At 40.7% G+C, this 21,004-nt stretch overlaps 1 protein-coding gene across 1 annotated transcript in view; it reads left to right on the top strand.

Moving 5' to 3' along the window:
- SPATA17 (spermatogenesis associated 17) overlaps positions 1–19,952 on the top strand; it is a 228,127-nt gene extending 208,175 nt beyond the window's left edge. The window contains exon 12 of the mRNA XM_086693317.1: positions 19,733–19,952. The gene's annotated coding sequence lies outside the window, so the exon portion shown is untranslated. The remainder of the gene's footprint in view (positions 1–19,732) is intronic.
- Positions 19,953–21,004: the final 1,052 nt, after the last annotated feature.

Genomic DNA, 21,004 nt, shown 5'->3' with positions numbered 1-21,004 from the left:
AATCAAGCCACAAGATATATGTGTGTGCTTCTTCTGATGAGCATCACCATCCATCTATAGTACGTCCCACATGCCAGTTTGAAGATGGGCTAGCGGGAGAATTAAAGACTTCAGAAAGTCCACAGCATAATCAAGAAGGCTTTTTTCTTCTGACTACACAGCTTTCATCTCTGTCTTGTGTGATTTTCTCCCCATCTCCTTCACTCTGTGGCAAAGATGCTGATGGCTGATGGGACAATAACGGATCATATACCTAACCTTCTAGGGCAACCAATTGGTTTCCAATATGGGGCACAAATGCCTTTGATAAGTTTCATTTTGGCAAGGACTGTTAGTTCAGGTGTATCCACACTCACACATTAGAATCCTGAATTCTGAAGTTTTAAAAGACGATGTCCAATTTCAAATGATTTTTTTTTTTATTTCAAGTACAAAATAGCTTTTAAAGTACATGGCAAGATACAAACATTGCTTCAGATTTCAGTGAAAGCACTAAACATTTTATCGGAAATAGTTGGATGTTTACCTTTGTTTTTATATCACTGCAAGTAACCCTCCTCTAACACATAATGTTTTTCATTGTTTGAGGCTTGATGGCATATGGTTAGATGCCTAAGAAGTCATTTGTTCTAATTTTCCACCCTGGCTGGGATCCTTTCTACGATATCCACACCCCTGCTTGAGCACTTCTCGGTCTTGGGTATGGCTCTCCCTCTCAAGAGTACAGGTTCCATTTTGGACTTTTCTAATTATTTAAAAATTCTTTGTTACGTGGAGTTTGTGATTTCACTGACTGGTACTAATTTGGTCCATTAGAAAAAGTTGATCCTGTTTTTCATATAGCTGTCCTTCAAGCATTTGAGGAAAATCCTACATCTCACCTGAGATTCCTTTTCTCTGTGTTATAGACCCTTAAGTTCCAGAACTTTGTCCCCTAGTTGTTTCTACTACAACCTCTCCATGGTAGATGATGCTATTCACAGCCCTCATTTCCACTGACCTGAGCCCAAGATCCTTTTCCTTGTAGCTCTCCAGGCAGCCACTATTCCATTTGAATTGGAATGCAAGTTGAAACCAATTTACTATCCTTGGTATTTTGGTTTCAATATGATAAAGTTCAGTGAAGATGGAAATTGGAGATGGATTAAAGCTCTTTAATAATTTGAACATGCTGTAGTTTGGGTACTGGTCCAAGGTTGATGTCAGTATTTCCTCTACTTCAAATTGAATTAAGGAATTATATAGGATGTCAACGGTGCCCTTGATAATGCAGCCTCCATTAAAACAAACTGGTTCTGAGCAGATCATTGGGGTCAAAATACCCATATTTGGCAAGATTCTCAGGGCTAAATTATTAAAAGACCAAGGCAATAAAAGTGAATGACTGAGTGATATCTGTAAACATTATGTCAGAACTTTGGTTTGGCTTAGTTTAAGAAATGATTAATTACCTTTTGTCCATTGTTATTCAAGTTCATAAATTTCAAAGCTGTGTCAGACACCTAGAATCTAGGATATCCTTGTTTGATAGCAATGTATACCTTAAGTCCATGGCAGGTTCCATTTAGGAGTGCTATTTAATACCTTATAAAATACTTATAGAAGATTTTTAGAGGAAAATATTGCTCAGAAACTTAATCTCCTTTTATGCCATTCATCATCTTCTGCCGAGAGAACTGGAGAATGTTCTATCTTTGTTGCATGAGATCATGCATATCTACTGCCAAACTTCAGAGAGGCCACCCAGAGTACATATTTCTCCATCTGTCAGCACCAGGAAACCACTGAAATTTGTGGATGAATAATCATTAATACAATTCTGTGGCTCTTTCCCTAGGTTCAGGTTTTTTGGAAGAAGTTAGGTGTACAAATATAGTGACTATCTAAGTATTATATTCATTCGGTTTTATTACTTCTTTAACAGTCAAATTGCCTTCAAACAGTAACAGAACACTTAGTACCTCCCCACTTGACCTACATATCCTATATATACTGGTGGCACAGACTAAATATGTATCAAATATCTCTGCTTGTGGCTGGAGTTCAGTGTTTACCCAAATGCCTTTGCTCAAAAAAATGGAAAAACTGGGGTGCCTGGGTGGCTCAGTCGGTGGAGCGTCCAACTTCGGCTCAGGTCACGATCTCATGGTTCATGGGTTTAAGCCCCGCGTTGGGCTCTGTGCTGACAGCTCAGAGCCTGGAGCCTGCTTTGGATTCTGTGTCTCTTTCTCTCTGCCCCTCCCCCACTCATGCTCTGTCTTTGTCTCAAAAATAAATAAACGTTAATTTCTTTTTTAAATGGAAAAACTATTACTTAACTGTATCCTTTGGTGAAAATATCTTTAAAATGAACTCCAGGGAGATGCTTGGATGGTGGTGACATAGGTAAGAGCCTCGATGAAGAATCCTGTTGACTTGGAGAATGTTGATACCGTGTAAATCTTAGAAAAGGGCCTGGTTTAGGAGGGAGGATGATTCAGTCTGAGATATATTTACTTTGAAGTGACTGTATGATATTTAAGTGAAAATGTCGTAAGCATGTGAAATGATGAGGTTGTGGTTCTCAGAGAAGTCAGAACTGAAAATATAAATCGAGGCATCAATCAGGATATAGGTTATTTCTGAATCAATGACAGGCTATTAGTTCACTAACGTGGTTAAAAGTGAACAGAAAGTATAGGAGAAGAGAATGAAAAGGAAAAAGAAGTGGGGTAATAGTAGAAATTGTTTTAACTGTCACAGAAGCCTGTGGGAAAGAGAGCTCAGAGAGGCAATGGTCCCGAGCTTCTAATGCTGCCTACAAAGATGATATCGAATGGTTAGAGAGAAAACGTTCATTGGAACTGATTTTCCTTATCACTGATTCTTTCCATTGGTCCGTTTTATGCAAAACCCAAACCATTCTCACTGACTATTGTAATGTGCTGCTTGCTCTTCATGGTCACAATTCGACCAGGTCACCATCACCAGGACGTGAACTTAGAACTGCTTTTATTGAATGAATGTGATGGATTTCATCATCTCTATCTCTTCGTGGCATCTTTCAGCTACTTAATAAAGATGAATTTCTGGTTACCGAATGAAGTCTGTTCCCGTGTAACCCTCACTTGACTATATATAAGTAAAGTTTAGGATTTGAGGGTCATTGATACACTACCATGGTCAACTGAGCTAACCTAGCGTAGACATTTGACTCAAGTTGCATTGTAAGTTGCCTGATTGATTCAACACTAATAGATAAACAGGTTATTTCATTTGGAGAAATATGGAGGCAGAAAACTATAGTTCCTTTTAACAATTGATCACTACCAAAGAGGGAGGAAAAAAGACCAGTGTGTGGAGGTGATTTCTTCCAAGTAACTAGCTGAATAATGTAAACCTTGTGCTCATTGGTTTTAATGTTGATCCATCTTATTAAAATTATGTTCATGAATGAAACAAAGGCCCAATAAACTCCTCACTTTTCTCTTCTCCATTTTGGCTCTTCAGTCTTGCAATTGACTTCCTGCTCATCATGCAGAGATCAACTAAATTCTCAGAAACAGATGGTGTTCCCTTTACCACTAACTTATCCTTCTGTAGTTCGGCAGTTGGCAAGGCCAGATGGATTAACATCCTGGAATTAAACTTTTCACCAAATTCTTATAAGTAAGCAGACGTTTTATTAATATGGACTTCTGGACATGGAACAATACCCAGAGATGATTGATTAGAAAATCTAATTGAAGGCAACAATGTGGAAGAACTGAAGCAGTGAGTTCATTCCGAAAATAAGCAACATATTTATATCCCATACTCTTTGAATAATAAAATTGAAACAAGAATATATTTTACAGTGGCTGGCCAAAAAACCATTGCCTGCCCATGACTTGCCTTTATCCTCAGACATCTAAAACTGGCTACAGATAAATCCAACAAAAATAACATATAACATATAGGTCTCAGGAGTATTTTTGGCGGGGGGAGAGAGAGTTGGGATACCACTCAAATTCTTCACTTCCCTCAACTTCACTGATATTCCATCATCCAAAACTCGTTAAAAAAAAACCCCACTAATAATGTGCCTAGTATTATAAGAACCTGCCTAGTTTAGTAAAGTATTTCCCTTATATGAATTAGAAAGGACATACATTGTCCCTATACATAAAACTGTAAGACCAACACAGAGCAGAATAGAAATATCTAAAGCTACAGGCTAGCTCCATCTTGGTCACTCGAGTCACACTTTAAATACTGTTTTATCAGAGAGAGCTTCCCTGATCACTAACATAACATCACTAACGTAACATAACATCTCTAGTCACTATTATTTCAGCCCTGCTTTATTTTCTTCATAGCCCTTGTTGCTACCTGATATGCATTTTGTTCACTGAATGTCTTCCTTCCCTCCCCTTTTCTCTCCCCTGGAATGTGTGCTTTCTAAGAACTGGGATTTGTCTATATTGTCACTAATTGAATCTCAGCACCTCAAACAATACCTGACACATAGTAGGCACTCGTAAATATTTGTTGAATAAATAAATGAATGAGTAAATGAATACAGAAGAGGTGGGTGATTTCTAGCCCAGGAAGTCTGCCCTATAATTAAGTTTAGCTATTGATGTATCTGAAGGAAGATCAGTCATAGGTTAGTTAGAACATTGAGGCACAGAGGCAAAACTTGTGGTGCCCATCTAGGAATTATCAGGAGGAGAGGACACCTGGTCATCACATCACTAGCACTCTTGCTATGAATGAAGGAAACAGGCTTTTCTCTTGCCCTTACCTCTCTTATTCAACTTTCTCCTCCCTCTCTGCTTCCCTCATTCCCTTCCTCAGAGGAAACATCAGAATATCCTAGGTACTAGAGCCTAATCCCCTGGGTTCAGTCTAGACTCTGACACTTAGAAGGTGATGTTGGGCAAGTTAATCTCTCTCTACTTCACTTTCCACAAATACAAAATAAAGATGATAATAGTCCCTAAGTATGCTTTGAATGTTGGATGAAGAAATCCATGTAAATCGCTCAGAATAGTGTCCATGACTGTGTGCTCTAGCACATATCAAGTACTCAGTGAATGTTAACTCTTATTGTTACTTTGTCTTTTGTTGATTCCTATTCTGAGATATAGTAGGAACTCAAATATTTGATTTACTTTAATTGGACCTCTTGTTTCCAAGGTCTACCACCTTTTGCTTTCATGAATTTTCGATTTTTTTTGCCCTTGTATAAATGTATTCTATACTGATGTTTCTTCTTTTCTGTTCCAGGATGTGCCCTCTGATATTATTAGTCAGCATTTTGTTAACAATCCTAACCTACTACATCCAGGCCCTTAATTATTTTTAATTCAATTGTATCTCTCCACCATTTTTTTTTGAACTTCAGTTCGTGCAGGAGGCAACTCTAAATCATTAACTTTGTCTAATTCTTTCCTGTCTGAGATGTGTGTGACAGGCAGAATTTTAGGATAGCCACCCAAACTTACTACTCCCCTGGCGTCCACACCTTACATAACTCCCAGGAGTGTGAACTGGGCAGTTTTAGTAATGCTATATGGTACAGTATGGACATTCTGCTGGTCGGCCTGACCTAATCACATGAGCCTTTTGAAACAGCTTTCTCTGGCTGAGAAAGAGCTAAATCAGATTTGGGGCATGAGAAGAATTTGATGCACTGTCACTGGCTTGAAGATGGAGGCAATCATGTGGCAAGGAATGTGGGTGGCCTCTAGGAACTGAGAAAGACCCAAGAGTTAGAGCCAGCGAGGCCAGTGGGGCTCCAGTCCTACAACTGCAAGGAACTAAGTCCTGCCAACAATAAGAATGAGCTGGGAAGCAGATTCTTCCCCAGAGACTCAGGAAGAAAAAGCCCAGGCAACACCTGATTTCAGCCTTGTGATTCCCTAAGAGAACCCAGAAATGCTGGACCAGACTTCTACCTACAGAACCTCAAGTTAATAAGTAGGTGTTGTTTTAAGCCCATAGATTTGTGGTCATTTGTTACACAGCAATAGGAGGCTAATACCCTGTGTTTCCCTTGAGGTATGCTGAGTCTTGTACGGATTATTACAGATGCAACCAAATCATGGTTGTATACCAGCAATACCCTCAGCCTAAGCTGGCATCGATCCAGATTATTGAGAGAGAGGAGACGAGCTATTCCACTGAACTCTCCAACAGTAAAGAAATTGACTTCAAATTCATTCTCACTCCTTTATATGCAGTATACCTAAATTTCAACTTATTTATGGGATTTTAAATGTTTAAATATGTAATAATCTATAATTTCTTAAATAGCATGATTATAACATAACCACGTGAAAGGAATGCTTTATTTAGAGTAGTAAATTATGGAATATGTCCAAAAGCTGACACTATTTCTCCTCATAAATCACTGAAAAGAGCTTTAGATAGTTAAAAGAATATATGATCGAACAAGCTATTCACATAACAGTTTGTAAAGTATTAATATATAAACCCATTTAAGATTTCAAATTAACCTGAGGCCTAGAAGAGGTCATCTATTTCTCCCTTTTTGGGCTGTAAGTACATTTCAACCTGTTCTGCAAGTGTCTAAGGCATGAGGTCTTATAAACCCATGAGTGGGATGCTTTGGGAGATGCGACCATATTACTCCTGCTTCTCCATATCTTTATTACTGATGTCAAGGAAATATGACAATTTTTCAGATGTCAGATCTCTCTGTCATATTTAGCCTTGGAGAGGTCGAATTTAGACACCTTTATTTTATCCTGTATTTGCCCAGAAAAGCCCAGGACAGTATCCCCACAGAGACAGAAGATGGAAAAGGACAATGGAAAGTTCTAGTGAGATGAGAATGATTAAAAGGAGAAAGGGGGGAAGGAAATGAGATCACTTTCTCTGAGCTCTATATGCTCTCTGATATGATGCTCTCCAAAGAGGCTTGTACAGTGAAGTCATTCTGGCCTTGCTGTTATGTTTAGTGAAAGCCATGAATCTGAAGGAGCTCTCTGAATAGAGCTCTGTAGTAATACGTCAATAAACCGGACCTATTATTGAGAGTAGCATTTTTAACAGTAGGTTTGGAAAGGGAAAATAAATTACAGGTTACATGCTGCTTTGTTTTACAGGAAAGAAAGAAGCAATTATACAAGCCCTAATCCCACTGATATAAATTACTCCGTAATGACTCATAGAAACCAGAATACCCAGCTCATATCAGCCAGGGTCCAATCAAGGTACAAAACCACACAGTAATTTGAACAGGAGAAGTTTAATATAAAGAATTAGTAATTCTAACATAAGGTCGGAGTGCCAAGGGATTGTCTAGTAAGAAGTGTACAGAACTCTAAAGAACCTAGGAGTAGCAGAGAGAAAGAGCAGCCACCAGCTCTGGTGCTGATATAGAGCATCCGAGGAAGAGCTTCTGTGCGCCAGGCCTGGCGGAGGGCATGACTAGCTCACCGAGCGGCAGAGAGATGGTTGTGGTGCTGCACCGGCAGAATTTGCTATGAATCTACGCTTCCTGGTTCTGGGAAAAGCTCTTCGCGGGAGGCGTCTCTCTGGAGCCACCCTGCTGCACAGCTGCCCAGGGGGTGCCCCTGGGGGAAGCGGCTGGCCGAGGGTGCCACTGCCGGCCGCGGTGTGCTGCAAGAGTCGTGCCCCCGAGAAGCTTGCCTTGCAGAAGCTGGGCCCTCGAAAAGCGGCCCGCCCTGCAGAAGATGGGCCCCCGAGAAGCTGCCCTCCTGCAGGAGAAACTGCCCGTCCTGTGATGACCAGATGCTGGAGACGCAGCCTACGCTATGGGAGCCAGGCCCTGAAGGAGTCGCATGTTTGGAGGAAGCCTGGAGCCTCGTGCAGGAGAAGCTGCACAGCTGCCTGCAGAAGCCTGCCAGTGGAGCCTCTAGAAATAGGAAGGAAGGAAGGTTCATCCTGATGTCTCTCTAGTGCCCTCTACCGACAGCTCCTGCCATCATGTCCGCAGACAAAGGGAAAATGTTTGAAGGACCCAGATCCATAGTCCCAGATCAGGCAATGAAGGTGGGATTGGAGCTGAGGGGCAATGAATCGATAACATCCTTCAATGTAACCCCTGTACTCGGCATAGCGGGGTTTTGTTTGTTTACTTGTTTTTAAATGTTTATTTTTGAGAGAGAGAGCAGGTGAGAGGCAAAGAGAGGTGGGGGGGGGGGGGTGTGGAGAGGATCAGAAGCAGGCTCTACACTGACAGCTGAAAACCCGACGCAGGGCTGGAACCCAGGAACCGCAAGATCATAACCTGAGCGGAAGTCAGACGCTCAACCGACTGAGCCACCCAGGCTCCCTGGCGTAATGTTTTTTATCCGTGAAGGAATTCTCCCTGATACTTGTACTAGACTGCTTGGGAATTTCTGTCTCTACCATCAGCTCTGATCATTTGAGAATGTTTACATTTTTTTATGGTCAATAGATAACACTGTTGTATTTATAACATGCCGGTAAACCCACCCAACTCTTCACATTCCTGTCTCCTAACACAGATCTACTTCTCCTCCATGCCTTCGTTGAAATTGTCCCTGAGTGAGCCTGTGTCTTTACCATTCTGAGCTTTCTTCTCCTCGCTAAATATAGCCAGCCCTTCTGGTGCTACACAAAGTAGGACAGACAGTATGATATTGTTCTTGTCCTGATTGATTTGCTGGAGGGATCGTGAGCCTTAGAAATGAGGCTCTGCTGTCTTTAACTTTCTTTGCCTACAAGGGTGACTATGGACTGAGATAGTTTTATGCAGAGTTTCAGTGGAGCTGAGGACTTTTCAGATATTTTTACTTTGGAAGATACAAATCATGGTTTTTAAAAACGATCACATTTATTGTATTCTGGAAAATACAATGTGTGAAAATATATTTCATTAATGAAAATGTTTTGCACACGCAGGTGTTTGTTATCTTCCTTGTTAAATCCCTGGAGACCTTTATTTCATTCATTTAATAGTTTATCCCCTGTGTTTAGTCCACAGAGACTTTGGAGGACATTTGATTATAACTTGAACTTGATGGCACTTTCCTATGCCACCAAACATTCATCCATTCATCAGTTACTCATTCACACATAGTTTAATTTATTATACAAATGGATATTGAGCATACAGTTTTCCTTGAATAGTTGTGGGGAGAAAGGTGGTTGTGGACATGCATGACAGGTTTTCCCATCTGTACAGCACTTAAAATCAGCCAGTACAACTGTTACAATACGGAGGAAACTATGACAGATTTTTTAAGAGAGTCACAACGGCAAACCAAAGAAGAGACTTGCAAATTATTCATTAAAACTGGTATTTCAGGATCAAAGTCATGTGAGAATATGAAGATCACAGTAGACTCAGAAACTCCTTAAACAGGAAAGCTCTTTATGGCTGCCGTTGCTTTCCAAGCTCCTGGTCACGGTAGACTCCCTTTATTTATTTCATGGTTGCCTTCAGGGACAAATGCATTAATGAGTAACTAGTTAGCTCTGTGCGATTGTAAAAATGAGTGAGAAGAGTTGGTTCTAATTCTGCCACTAAATAACTGTGAACTTAGGAAAGTCACTTGTGTTCAGGGATCCCCAGGACCACGCTTGGGTTCAGTGATTTACAAGAAGGACAGAATTCAGCAAATCTGTTATACTCGTGGTTGCCATTATTACAGCAAAAAGATGCAGATTAAAGTTAGCCACAGTAAGGGAGCATAGGTCAGGGTCCAGGAGACAGCAGGGGCAATCTTCCTGATATTGCCTCCCAGGGCACTCAGCACCTCTTTTCCCCAGAAACAATATGTGACAACACTCATGGAGTATTCTCAACCAGGAAAGCTCACGTATGTCTTGGTGTCCAAGGTCTTTTCAGGGGGTAAATCTCACGGACATGGCTGACCGCTTTTGTGGCTGAAGTTAGTCTCCAGCCCCTTCAGTGGTCAACGTGATAACACATGGGCCAAATGCCCTATCATAAATCACACTGTTAGCATAGATTCTCTCATGACTCAAAGTCCCCAGATACACAAGGACAGCATCAGGGAAGATATTCCGAGGACTTACAGGTTACTTCTCAGGAGTTTGGCGAGGCCCCAAACTTTCCTTGAGATGTGCAGAGTGTGGACAAAAGCTGAGTTAATCCTTTGCTGTTCATCATTTGATCTCTGTTTGTGCCTAATTATCTTCACCTATAAACTAAGGTGAAGGCGAGATGAGCAAAGATAATTCCTAGCTCTAAAATGCCACACTAATTTAAATTTCTAGTTAAGCAACACGGAAGTAGAGTAAGCTTTAAAGACCACTCTAATTCAACAGACAGTATAAAAAGCACGAGCATACAAAACAATGGCAATTTTTGTGTATTTCTTACAACTAAGCAATAGATCTCTTTATCTTTGCGTTCAGCTTGTAAAGACAAGTGGTGTTCTTCAAGCCTCTCTCCCTTCTGGCCTTTCCACCCTGCCTAGAACCCCCACCCAAATCTCTGGAAAAGAAGTGCCTCTCTAGAGACTTTGAAGATTAGTTCAGGCTAATTGCTGTTGGATAAGTAGCGTTTAGCAGCTGTTTAAATTTTTTTTGTCAAGGGAGATGGGCTTATTGTGCAGCAAGAAGAATTTAAGTTCAATTTAAGGACAATTTGCTAACAGAGAACATGAAAAACTAAAATAGTTATCAAGTTTTATGGAGTCTCCTTGCCTAGGAAAAAGAAAAAAAAACAGAAAGCGTGTTCCTTTATTTTTCTGGATAGTTTTAGTTTGGATCTGAACTCACAAAGATGCTCTTTTTTTGTGGTAATACTCCTAAATTTCTGAGTTTAGGAGAATTACAGAACCAAAACATCACACAACCAAAATAAACTCAGCAGATTAGGCTGTGAAAGCAGACTAGAATGTTTTAGTAGACAGAACTTATTTATGGCACATTTCAGTTAAGTTTCAAGTTGAAGGTGGATTAATTTTGGAGTGCTGTACTGAGGCTATTTGGGATGGGAAATGCTAGGACATAGTTATGTTTTGAGCTGATATTCTAGCTTTCTGAAGCAGTAGGCTTCTGCTCACAGGGAGCCAAACTGAATTTGAAAGCCATGACTGCCATGCCTTTAGAGAAAGATTTTCTACTCAAAGAGCAAGGCAGTGAGTACATAGTGGAGCAGCTAAATTTGACTCAGCATTGGCTGATTAACATCTACTACGTGCCATCTGCTTCCAGCCAATGGGTACTTCCTTCATTGGTTTTCTAGAGTGGCATCTTTACAAATGGTATAGGAGGCCATCATAGGAGATCATTACTCCTGGAGTAGACTAGGACAGTGTATCATTAAACATCACCATGGAAAGTGAGATGCGATGGCCAGCTCATGTAATTCTAGAACAATCCCATTAAGTTAAGAGCTCATTTATTACACAAATGAAAGAAAATGACACAGAATCTAACCAGGGAAGAATTGCCCTTAGTCTAAGTAAAAGTAGCATTAAACTCACTAAAACTAAAGTTCAGGACACAATCAAATCAGTGCAGATCATCAAAGGTACATGGAGTAAGAAACGGTAAACGTATCTCAATATGAGCTAGTTGAAGATTTTGAGACGTCGACAACTGCTACAGACTGAATGTTTGTGTCCCCCCCCCCCAATTCATATGTTGACACGAATTCCCCAATGTGGTGGTATTTGGAGGTGGGACTTTTGGGGGATTGATACCTTTATAAAAGGGATCTCAGAGCGCCCCTTCCTTCCTTCAGACATGTGAGAACACTGCAAGGAGACAGCTGCCTGTGAACCAGGAAGAGGGCCTTCGCCAGACACTGAATTTGCCAGTGCCTTGATCTTCCACTATCCGGCCTCCAGAACAAAGAGAAAGAAACATTCGTTGTTTCAACCGCCCAGCTTATGGTATTTTTGTCTTGGCAGCCCAAAGGACTAAGAGAGCACCCCTCCTAAGTAGTTGAATGAAATAAATACAGTGGTTTGACGATCAGAAAAGTTTCCCAGGTTGCCCTTAACTCTGTGCATCCGTATTGTATCTGGAAGGCTTTTGGAGATGCAAAATCAGGCCCTGGTGTACACCTACAGGACAGAATCTGCATTTTCACAAGGTCCCTGGGTGGCTCAGGTCCATTCACATTTGAGAAGCATTGCTTGCAAATCTGGCCAGCTGCCTATTTTTGCACATGAAGTTTTATGAGTCAAGCTTTTACAGTTATGTATTGTCTATAGCTGCTTTTGCAGGACAATGGCAGAGATGAGTACTTGTGATGGAGACTGTATCTTCCACAAAGCCTAAACTATTTACTCTCTGGCCCTTTACAGAAAAGACTTATTTGTTTCCTAGATTTGTTGAGATAAGGGAACTGCCCTTTATTATCTATAATCCCATCGGCTTTGCATACCATTTTGCTTTCAATTTTCATAATCATTTTTTGCAGATAAAGGTAAACAATTTTTTCAAGGTGCCATACCTAATTAGTGGTGGAGCCAGACCTCAGACCCAGGTCTATCTGACTCCAAGGACCATGATCTTTTCACTATGCACTATGTCTTGCCTGCTAGGAATTTGGGACTCTCAATGTTTTGCTTATCTAGGGGTTAATTTGCCTCAGAAAAGAGAACTAATGTTGCCCAGACTCGTACATGATAGAATTGTTGCAAAAAGCCAGTTTCTTAAAAGCTATACTGAGAAATACCCCTGCCATGCAGGTGAGTAGATGGTGAGTATACTTGAGAAACCACATCAAGGACAGCACACTTGGAGAGTTTCTGGAATCTGAGCTCAGTTGGTCTCTGCAGAGACAGATTTCTCTGGGCCTCTGCAGGGTTCAGGACTCCACTTTTCCGGTTTCTACTGGAGATTAGAGTCTGTTTCATCCCTAAAAGTTCCCTATTTTCAAATTACAGTGACTTATTTTAATGTCAACTTTGTTTTTAAGGGAAGGTCCCCAATTGTTGTGAGAAGAGTCATACTTATTCATCATACTAACAATAGGTTAGTCTATCATAGTCTCTGCCTTCCAGAAACTAACAATGCAATCAGTTGGAAATAAGAAAGAGGGTTGAAACTAAGAGCTAGTTCTTTTAGGGCACCTGGGTTGCTCAGTCGGTTAAGCATTCGACTTCAGCTCAGGTCATGATCTCGCAGTTGGTGGGTTCAAGCCCCACGTTGGGCTCTGTGCTGACAGCTCAGAGCCTGGAGCCTACTTCACATTCTGTGTTTCCCTCTCTCTCTCTCTCTCTCTCTGCCCCTCCCCCTCATGCTCTGTCTTTATCTAGAAAATAAATAAACATTTTTTCTAAAAAGATTAAGAGCTAGCTCTTTTAAAAACTAAACAAAAATTTGAAGAGAAGGATTTAATTAGTAATCAAAAAACTCCCAAAGAAACAAAAATCCAGGACCAGATGGCTCCACTGATGATTTCTACCAAACATTCAAAGAAGACTTAATACCTGTCCTCAAACTCTTCCAAAAAATTGGAGAAGAGGGAACACTACCAAGCTTACTTTACAAGACCAGGATTACCTTAATACTAAAACCAGACAAGGACACCACCAGATAAAGGAGAAGGAGAAGGAGAAGAAGGAGAAGGAAAGAGGGAAGGAAAAAAGAAAGAGAAAGGGAGAGAGGAAATTATAAGTCAATATCTCTGATAAACATAGCTTCAAAAATCCTCAAAAAAAGATAAGTAAGCCAAATTCAACAATATATTAAAAGAATCATACATACACCATGATCAAGTAGGATTTACTCCCAGGATGCAAGGATCATTCCCATGTGCAAATCGATCAATATGCTATACCACATGAACAAAATGAAAGATAAAAACTATGTGATCATATGGATAAATGCATCTTAAATGCAGAACAAGCATTTGACAAAATGCAGCAATGTTGACATAAACTTGGGCTCATAACTTCTTCCAGACATCAACCGTTTTGAGCAGCCAGATGGTACCCTGATCTTAAGGTTGGGGAAAAAAAATGATGGGCTTTGATGTCTAGGTACCTTGTTACCTGAGAGTCTGTAGAGGACTTTGCGGAAGATTTCACCGTGAAGAAAGGATCTGGATAGGAAAAAACAAACAAAAAAGTCTGTTCTTCCTGACATGAGCAGTACCAGAAGGTCTCTTGCTCTAAATGTTGAGCAACTGATACAAAGGAAAGTCAAATCCTCGTGTTTATCATTGGAGACATTTATTAAAGAACCATTTAGTACAATAGTTTGTAGAGTGTGAACTAAATAGATATATACTCTGTCTTTGAAAAGTTGTTCTAGGAAAGATCATTTATTTATTACATTCAAGAAGTATTTATTGAGTGTCTCTTATGCCGGGCACTGTTCTACCAGCTGGGGATATAGTACAGATGACGGTAAACCCAGATTTCTGATCTCACAGAGCTTACATGTTGGTGGGAGAGAGACCGTAAAGAATGAGTAAAACGTACAGTGTGTGAGAGGGTGCTAAAGAGTAAGAGGTACAGGGGAAAGGCTGGACTTTGACATAGTGTGGACAGGAAAGATCTGCCTGAGAATTTGGATGACGAGAGCCTACCATCTAAGGCCCCCCTGTAGAGATGACTGATTCAAGAATGGCACTGAGCTTATCTGGCCCGCGAATGTGACAACAGAGAAAGTAAGAACAGCCAGGAATGGAGGGGAGCACATCAGACATTAGCAGTGTGTGTTAGCGTCGGCAAGGGTGTTAGCCAAAGGAGCAAGTGTCGGGCAGGCACTTCATTTCGATGGTGTCATAGAGGAAGTGAGGTTGGAGGAGATCCTCGAAGAAGAGAAGGCTAATGTAATCTGACCACACTGACGAGTTTCTCTGGAATAATAATTGTCTCAGGACAAACAAAACGCTCTTTCCATGGAATATATTAGTTGAAAACTTTCAAAAGGCAGCAACTTGGGTGCAGACTCACCAGATCACCCTTTCCCGATGCCCATTCTCGCCGCCACTCTTCGTCCCTCCATGCAGTCCACTCGAGGGCCTTGGGGAGACCAAGCAGAACCTCTCCTAGGCCAGTCCCAGGCTCCCCAGTGACGGAGGTCAGAAGTAAGGGCCAAACACCAGAGCAGCTAAGCCAGAGGATAATCAAAAATGCAAACAACTCGTTATGTCAGTTTCCTCTCAATTTTCATCCTGCCAAGCCGAAAGGGGCCACAAAGATTTCCCCTCTTTTACAACAAAATATGATCTCCATTATAAGCTGGTGCTAGCTAGGTGCCACTCCTGTTTCCTACTGCTGTGAGGCACATATGGCTGTGTGGCCAGGACCCCACAAATCATCCAGTAAGTTCATTTTTATTAGTAGCTTCTGCTTAATTAAGGGATGCACCATGCTCCATCAATCAGCTTCTGTGCATTCGAATCATCCCCAGTCACTCCACTACTAATAGACGTAGCTCTGCTCTAGGAAAAAGAAAAGATCTGGGGCATACTGGCTCCAAAAGCCAGGGGGGTAGCATCTGACAGCTGGACCACTGCTGTAGCAATTCCTTTAAACGTGAGTCTGTGACTATAGAGGCAGGTAGAGGGTGATGCTTTGAGTGTCTTTGCCCTTCAGAGATCTGAATTTTAACTCATTGGGCCAGATGCCTGTTAGATATACAGCACGTTAGCATATTTGTATTAGTTCCTCAATTGTGTACAACAGAGCGAACTATAGTTTTCATTATTTAGAAAATGTTTTTTAATGCAAGATAGTTGGAATCCCCTGAGGCAAAGAAGATGGACAAGAATGGGCAAGATCTACAGTTTTAACACTCTTGCCCCTATGTAGATGCCTTATTCAAGATAAGGCTCTAAGTCAAACTATTTTATAGCACCCTTTGTCTGGGTTGGTTTCCAGAAACTTGCCAAGTACATCCATCCTCATTATTCATGGAGTCTATATTTGTGAATTCACCTACCTGCTAAAATTTATTTGCAACCCCCAAATCAATACTCTGGGTCCTCTCACTCTTATTTGTGGACATGCTCGGAGTGGGGGAAAATGGGGGTTGCTCAACACTCCCCTTGCCAGCCGAGGTAGAGCGAGGTGAAGCTCTTGCTCGGTTCAGCTCCCATGCAGAGTTGACAGGTGGACAGAGCTGACTGAAGGGGGTGGTTCAGTGCAAGGAGGTCTGGCTCTGGGGCCAGGTGGCCCAAGGGGGGCCGTTGAATTGCATCTCTGGTACTTATCAGTGGAGCACCTCCATCAAATCACTTAACACTTTAAGACTTGCTTTCCTCTTTTGAAAAATAAAATAGAATCTATCAGAATGAGTTGTTTTTAGGATTTAAGGTTATAAGTTAGGTGCGGTATGCATGTATATGTATATTTCCCCTAGGAACAGTGCTTCAGCATTCGCTCATTCAGTGTTCGTGATGATGTTATGGAACACAACTACCATATACAGTGAAAATTGACTGGAATACTTCCCCACTGGCAAAAGAGATATGCAAAAGTTTTGTTTTTAATTTACACAAAAAGAATTGCTTCTCAGTCTTTTGACTAAGATCTTGTGTAACTTACATAAAAAGAAGCCATCTTAGTAGGGAAATACTTATTAATTTGTAAGAAAACAATACAATTTAAAAATTGGCCAAAAAATATACGGGAACAGACACTGCCCCAAAGAAGATACAATGATGGCAAGTGAAAATAATAAACCTAACAAATGAAAAGATGCTTAACCTCATTTGCCGTTAGATAAATGCAAATTAAAACCACAATGAGATACTACTGTGTACCTCTTAGAAGTTTTAGAACCGTGAAAAGTGACAATACCAAATGCTGACAAGAGTGGCGATCAACAGGAACTCTGGTCCATTACTACTGGGAATGCAAAATGGTACAGTCAGGCTGGAGGTCTGTTGGGCAGTTTCTTATATGAACATATACTTAACATATGACCCAATGACCCATTCCCAAGTGAACTGAATTTATTTCTGAGTAAGTATATTTTGTCAAGTGAGTGGAAAACATGTTTACACAAAAACTTGTACGTGAATGCTTACTGTAGTTTCAGTTATAGTCACCAAAATCTGAAAATAACCAAGATATCTTTCAACAAGTGAATGGATGGCGTGTCCGTATACTGGAATACTACTCAGCAATAAAAAAGATGAGTTGACTGATCCATGTAACAACATGGAAGAATCTTAGATATATTTTGCTAAGTAAAAGAAGACAGGAAAAAAAAAGAATGAAAGAAGGCAAAACCCAAATGCTACAAAGTGTGTAATTATTTATATTTTTATGACATTATGAAAAAGGGAAAATTGTAGGGATGGGAACAGATCAGTGGTTGGTTGTTGGAGAGTAGGGGAAGAAGAGAGATTATATATAAAGCAGCCACACAGGGGAATATTAGAGTGATGGAACTCTTATTTAGTCTTTTATACTGTGTTGGTGGATACATGAGTCTTATGAATTTGTTAAAACCCACGGAACTGTATGTAACAATGAGCAAGTTAGAAAAAAAAATAAACCAAAATGTTGGAGATCCTAAGATGGGATGAAGATTGTACCTAATTTTATTATAAGTGTATAATAAAAGGGTTGGGGGGAAAAGGTGTCAATATAATTCACTTTAGAAAAATAGTGTTTAACTGGACATTGTAAGGCTAAAGAAAAGAAAACTATGAATAAACAAGGTACTCTGGTTGGTAATTTTTTTTTTCTCATAGGGGTATGCATTTTCAATTCTGGAATGAATCTACATGTATACTCGAGCTGAAGAAATAAGCAAACAAATCGGAGATCATGGGAGCCAGCTTTCTTTATGTCAGAGAAACGAGTTACAAATAAGCAGGCATAAGTGGACCAAGGTTAGAATTATGCCTGTTCACTGGCTTGGAGTTGGAAATACAAGTATGATTTACATTAACATATATGCAAATAGATAAATACAGAAATAGAGAGGTGTGTTTATACATGGATCGTTCTAGCCCTGTCTCCTGAAACAGCCTAGAAGCAGCGAAACTTTGTGAGCCATGAGCACTCCCAGTATCCAGATCTTATTTTTAAACATCATTTTCAAACAATAGGAACCAGGTATCCTTGGAGAAATAGCTGATTCTAGGCTTTAGCCGAAGAAACACAGGATAGTTCTAGAGCATCTTGTAGAATTGTAGTGTTGTACTGACACAAGTAAGGGAGTGCTGGGAAGAAAAGGGGCAAGGGGGAGACTATGCCGAAAAGAATATAGGAACCAACCTGAAACAATCCCTAAGGTGCCAAAGCTAGTATGATTGGAGGAACAAAGTAATAATGATAGTATTGGACTGTAACCCAAAGAATAATACATATATATGAGTGTATGCTGATATAAATATGTAAATGGGAAAGAACAAACCGATCTTTGTTATAGAAGAATCTGGAATAATATAGGTTGATATTGCTGCTCCAGGAAACAAAGCTTAACTCCCCACACCTGTGTTGGCTGGACTTAGTGACTCACTTTCTTTTTTTTTTTTAATTATTATTTTTTTAATGTTTATTTATTTTGAAGGAGAGAGAGACAGCATGAGCAGGGTAGGGACAGAGAGAGAGGGAGACAGAGAATCCGAAGTGGGCTCCAGGCTCTGAGCTTTCAGCACAGAGCCTGACACGGGGCTGGAATTCACAAGCCGTAAGACCACGACCTGAGCCAAAGTCTGACACTTAACCAACTGAGCCACCCAGGTGCCCGCTTCCCTTTTTTTTAAATTTACTTATTCATTTTGAGAGAGACAGAGATAGCATGAGTGGCGAAGGGGCAGAGAGAGAGAGGGGGAGAGAGAGTCCCTAGCAGGATCTGCACTGTCAGCATGGAGCCCAATGCAGGACTCGAACCCACGAAGCTGTGAGATGTTGATCTGAGCTGAAACCAAGAGTCAGATTCTTAACCTACTGAGTCACCCAGGCAGCCCAGTGACTCACTTCTAGAGAACAGAATATGGAAAGAAAAAAATAGTAACTGGAACCTGGCAGATACAACCGTAACCAAATACCCACTATTAGCATCACTTGTGATAAATTATAACTAATGTCATGTACTCCTGGAGACGATGTGTACTTTACTGCTCTGTAATTTTTTCCCCAAAAAACTTGTAAGCCCATCATGAAGTAACATCGAAGGGCACCGTGTAAATCTTCTGAGCCTCCTGACGTGTCAAGGGTGTGAGAAAGAAAAAAAGACTAAAAAACTATCACAGATGACAGGAGACAACAGAGACACGACACGTTAATGCAGTGTGGTTTCTTGAGTTGGATCTTCGCATACAAAAAGGACATTAGTGGAAAAACTGGTGAAATCCAAATGGTCTGTACCTTAGTGGTGTTATATCAGTGTTAATTCCTTCGTTTTGGCAAGTGATGTGCAATCATGTAAAGACGTTACATTAGAGAAAGCTGTGTGATGCAGGAACTTTCTGCACTATCTTGGTGACTGTTGTCTAAATCTAAAAAGTGTTCCAAATGAAGAGTTAAAACTAATAAGTACATGGGGCGCCTGAGTGTCTCAGTCAGTTGGGCGACTGACTTCAGCTCAGGTCATGATCTCATGGTCTGTGGGTTTAAGCCCCATGTCAAGCTCTGTGCTGACATCTCAGAGCCCGGAGCCTGCATCGGATTCTGGGTCTCCTCTCTCTTCTGCTCCCCACCTTGTGTTCTCTGTGGCTATCAGAAATAAACAAACATTAAAAAAATTTTTTTAAAAGAAAACTATTCCTTTTAAAAAAAGTAATAAATACATATGCAATTGCATAAATAAAGAAATTATATAAAAGTTATTACAAATAACTCATTTTTTCTAGGGCACCTGGTTGACTCAGTCGGTTAGGCATCTGACTTCAGCTCAGGTCATGATCTCATGCTCGGTGAGTTCAAGCCCTGCATCGGGCACTGTGCTGACAGCTTGGAGCTTGGAGCTTGGAGCCTGCTTCGGATTCTGTCTCCCTCTGTTTCTGCCCCTCCCCTGCTCATGCTCTGTCTCTCTGGCTCTTAAAAATAAATAAACATAAAAAATTTTTTAAATAAATAAATAATTCATTTTTTCAAACACAACAGGGAAATGGTATTGTCATGCCGGGGGGGTTAGGAGAGAGAGAAAATTATCAACAGTGTTCCCCCTAATCTACAAGTTCTGTTGAGTTTCTACTTACTTGTTCTCCACTTCAGAGTTTATAGAGGAAGGAGAGGAGGAAATGTAAAGGAAGATGAGGGGTACAGGAGAACAGGAAGAAATGACAAACGAGAATGTAAATGTAATTAAAAACTTTCAGAACTGTACAAGCCACAGGTAATTCTTTGCAATCGCTCGAGTGTCACTATGGCTCAGAAAAATAGAAATAATGAAGGCCAGCAAAACCAAGCGTGGTTCAGAAGCTGTCTGGAAACTCACACTGGAACTCCAAATTCCGCAATCCTGCTTTGACTCTTTCTGACCTGCCTCCCGTGTTCCGCTCATTCGCAGAATGATTACTGTGCTCATCTCCTGGAGTAGGGGATACTTTAGGTCCAAATGGCTGTTTTTCATTGCTTTTGGTTTGCTACTATTTAATTACAAACCATAACGTTTAGATCTCTTCAGGGCAGAACAATTCAGTGAGAATACCATTAGTAGAAACAGCAAAAGAGTGTGATGGGAAACCTGCAAAACATGACAAAGTTATGTCTGGGGTTAAATTTTGGCTTGGATACATTTGGCACAGGCTCCAATGACAACATGGCCACTCAAGTCTGATCTTCATCCGTCCTGAGTGGCGCTAAGCCCTCTTCAAGGAGTAGCTGCACTGAAAGGCTGTTAGGAAAACTGTTTTGTGGGGTCCCACACGCAGTTCACTTGAGAGGAAAATCACGTTCTCTTTCGGTCCTGGAGCAGCGACAAGGGGCACATTAACCCCTGCATTCTTTCAATAATGAGAAAAGTAAACCTAAGTAATACCTTCCAATGAATGAGGCGATAGCGTCAAAACTACACAGGTCAACATTTCTCCCTGATGCTTTTTCACATTTTTTTACCCCCTCCACACTTTATTACTATGATAGTTATTAAAGGTCTCGTGCGCTATGTGGGAAGTGTGAAA

Source organism: Puma concolor, chromosome E4, assembly GCF_028749965.1.
Source record: "Puma concolor isolate L17-30 chromosome E4, mPumCon1.1.hap2, whole genome shotgun sequence".
NCBI classification, from domain to species: Eukaryota; Metazoa; Chordata; class Mammalia; order Carnivora; family Felidae; genus Puma; species Puma concolor.
Note: the sequence above shows the minus strand (reverse complement) of the source record. Positions and strands in the feature narration are given on the sequence as shown.